The following is a 4,046-nucleotide window of genomic DNA, read 5'->3' on the forward strand; positions in this document are numbered from 1 at the left end:
TGAAGCATTTCCGACAGAGCTTCAAGTGCTGGACAAGGATTCCCGAAAGTGTCATTTTAATTATTTTCACAGACCGCATTTGCCAGGCCTTCCTCATGCCATCTTTGTCACACAGCTTTAATTATTCATCTCTTTGTTTCAGTTACCAATTTCTGCCACCGGAAGTCCTTGCCAACAGTGGTACCCACCGCTTCTCTCTCCAAATCTGGAATATTTGTTTCTCAGATTGTGAAACGGGTATGGTTGCCCAAATTAATGATGTTCTCTTCAAAATCCGAAATCTCTTGTATTCCTCCAATAGATTTTTTTTATTTAATCATGGAGCAGTTTAATGAAAAGTGACATTATTCAGAGGTAGGTGAAACCACTGACTTTGCATAAAATCACCCACGTGTTGTCTCCCCAGGTCTTTGCAGACTGTATTCAGCCTACCTCAAGCCCTTTCCCCTCAGAGATGAGGTTGACTTGTTTCCTACTTTATTTATTTCGGCTTTTGCTTGGCAGGAGAGACAACTCCTGGTGTTCCTAGCTCTGTGCTCAGGGATCACTCCTGGGGGCTCGGGGAATCTTACGCAGTGCCAAGAATCAAACCTGGGTCATGCAGGGCTAGTGCTTTAACCTCCATACTAATTCTCTGGTGACTCTACAGTGACTCTGTTCAAATGTTTTTACCCCTGTTGTTCCCGAGTTTCAGATCCCCAATCGTGGAGAGATCAATCAACACATGATAATGCAAAAGCAAAGAACCTTTAAAAGAGTTCTTAAACTTTAATTTTTTTAATTTATTTTTTTTTGCTTTTTGGGTCACAGCTGGCGATGCACAGGGGTTCCTCCTGGCTCTGCACTCAGGAGTTACTCCTGGCGGTGCTCAGGGGACCATATGGAATGCTGGGAATTGAACCCGGGTCGGCCGCGTGCAAGGCAGACGCCCTCCCCGCTGTGCCATTGCTCCAGCCCCAAAACTTTAAACTTTAAAAACTTTAAAAGAGCTAGCCAGTGCTAGCTCAAGCTAGGGTCCAAGTCTCACCTACAACAGTGGAGTCTTGACAAGGACCCCGACTCCAAACCACAAGCAGTTTGTGTAGGGTACAGATATACTGGTCTATTGTTGCTATCCCTGTTACAACAGTGATCAGCAATTAGACAAGGGTTAGTAGCAGTTTTTAAGGAGGGGACAGTGACCAGTGACCTCATGGCCAGCCAGACCCAACTTCCCAATTCCTTATCTAAGCACATTACTCAGCTGGAAGTTTACCAGCAAGTGCAAGTTCTGCTTCAGGGAAAGAGAAACTGAGGCCTGATGTTAGCTGCAGCTTGTTGTGGCATCAGTTTTGCCCTCACAGCCATTCCCAAGCCCCTGTTGAATCACTCTTTGATTTTCCTTTGTCCTTACCTATAACAGTGTCAAGCTTGCTTCTAGGAAACACTTAGTGTCTAGAACCCTTGATATGGCACAAAACACTCCACTGCACTGTAGTGCTCTCATCCAGTTATTCATCGACTTGCTTGAGAGGGCTCCAGTAACACCTCCACTCATCCCAGCCCTGGGATTTTTACCTGTCTCTCCTCTTGTCCTTCCCTTGGAGACTCTTTCAGGGTCACGGGCACATATCACATGATCAATAATTTGGTCATTTTTATATTATATTTGAATATAGATGTGGCACTGTAGCACCGTCCCCCCATTGTTTATTGATTTGCTCGAGCGGGCCCAGTAATGTCTCCATTGTGAGACTTGTTGTTACTGTGTTTGGCATATAGAATATGTCACAGGTAGCTTGCCAGGCTTTGCCATGCAGGCGAGGTACTCTCGGTAGCTTGCTGGGCTCTCTGAGAGGGGCGGAGGAATTGAACCTGGGTCGGCCAGGCCGGCTGCACGCAAGGCAAACACCCTACCGCTGTGCTATCACTCCAGCCCAAATATAGATGATGATGCATAATATTACAAAGAATATTTTTAGATTTAAGTATTTACTGAGTGAAAGACTCAGCAAAGGTATGAGTCAACCAAGGGTTGCCAAAAATGCCATCTTGGGCAGAGTGATCTCTTATGAATAATTTAGGATTATGATGAGAAAACAATTATTTAAAAATCAACACTTGGGGGCTGGAAAAATAGTACAGCAGGTAGGGTACTTGTCTTGCACGCAGCCCACCTGGGTTCAATCCCTGGCGTCCATATGGTCTCCTGAGCACCGTCAGGAGTGATCCCTGCATGCAGAGCCAGGAGTTAGCCCTGAGAACTGCATGGTGTGGCCCAAATACCAGGGGGAAAAAATTAACATTTGGTGATCATAGTTGCAGATCACTTGGATAAATAAAGGTTAGTGATAAAAATAAGTAAATAAATAAAATCTACTTTTTTGTGATTTTATTTTATTTAAATCATCCAAGTACAGGCATGTCATAGAAAGGAATATATGAGAATTTTCTGTTGAAAAGAGAATTCCACTTAGTCAGGAAAAAAACAGAATAGACATGCCAGCGTGGAGGATAATTTTTCTGGAAAGGTAAGTGCTCGAAAACTAAGTCTCATAATAGAAGTCTCACAATGGAGCGTGAGAACCTTAACAAAGCACTTTCATTAGTGTAAGTTATGTCATCCTTGGTGTGAGCGTGTCAAGATAAACACACCTTAAGTATAACAACGACACAGAATGGTACACAGAGCTCCTTCTTGTCTGGTTTTGAGAAATGAGGAAGTCTGACTTCTGGTTGATAATCGCATTGGTATTTATGGGAATTGCTGTGTTAAGTTACGTGAGGTATTCCTCACCAAAAGATCGATTTAATGTTCTGCCCTAAGGCGCATCAATCGTCTGAATAATTTCCTCCTTATAGATTCAGGCAACGTGAGACAACATTTTCAGATATTCCTGGCTGAATTCCAGCTCGAATTTCACAAATGCATTGATTTAGTTGGGCCATAAGGGAGGAGGAGGGGCTGGCACTGGGTATGTGTGGACACAGAGGCCAATGCAACTCACTTCGTGTCTGCTTCCGTTTGTGGTGTTCAAGTAAAATGAAACTATAACTCAGCTTCAGAAAAGATATCCCGTATCCCCTGCTCCTGTTACAGTTGCGACTTCCAAAAGTCACACTAGCTACTTGATTTTATAATATACAAACAGGTGCCTATTGATTCCACTCTAAAATATGTCTTAGGTATAATTCGCTTGACCCTAAGACTTTTCCCAGCATTTTATTCTAAAAGCTTGGGTATCTCCTTAAGCTGAAATCCACAAAGGTTTTCTTGAATTTGTTTGTTATAACAGGTCTCATTCCCCTGACCCTGAACGAGCCCCCCGTATGCCATTGAGCTCACTATCACGTGACAGGGATGAATGGAGATGTTATTGGCACCCACTCAAGCAAATCCATGAACAACGGGATGACAAGTGACAAGTGACAAGTGACAAGTTGTTTGTTTTGTCCTGGAGTTATATCCAGAGGTTCTCTTGGGGCTACACCTGAGCAGAGCTCCGAGGTCACTCCTGGCAGTGATCAGGGGACCATCTGGGGCCAGGGATTGATCTGGGTTTCCCACATGCAAAGCATGCAGAATAGTCATTGAGTTATCTCCCCTGTCCTAGGCTAGAATTTTTTTCTTTAGTGTGGGCAAACTCAAACACCAATTTTATAAGAGAAAAACATATATATACATATATATATATACACACATATATATTCTAAATATGACCAACCAGCTGCTTACGTTAAAACACTTTTACCTGTTCATAAAAGTTTCATTTTTGTGATTCTGTTATTTGCTTGTTTTGACAACAACATCCTCAGTGAAGCTCAGGGTCACCAGAGCTAACTCAATGTAGCCAGGAAGCTATGAGGTGCCAGGGATCAAACAAGGATAGGGTTTGTGTCATGCACCAGCCCTTCAAGCCATTTCTCTGTTCCTTGTTCTCCTAACTTTTCATGCATGGTCCCCTCATTCTTGGAGGTACAGCCTCTTGCTCCTGGGCTTTGCAGAAACCTAGTATTCCTCATTCACCAAGCAGGCTTCTCCCAGAGGGATCATCACTTAACTCCAA

This window comes from Sorex fumeus, unplaced genomic scaffold (assembly GCF_029834395.1).
Source record: "Sorex fumeus unplaced genomic scaffold, SorFum_2.1 ptg000240l, whole genome shotgun sequence".
In the NCBI taxonomy this organism is placed as follows: domain Eukaryota; kingdom Metazoa; phylum Chordata; class Mammalia; order Eulipotyphla; family Soricidae; genus Sorex; species Sorex fumeus.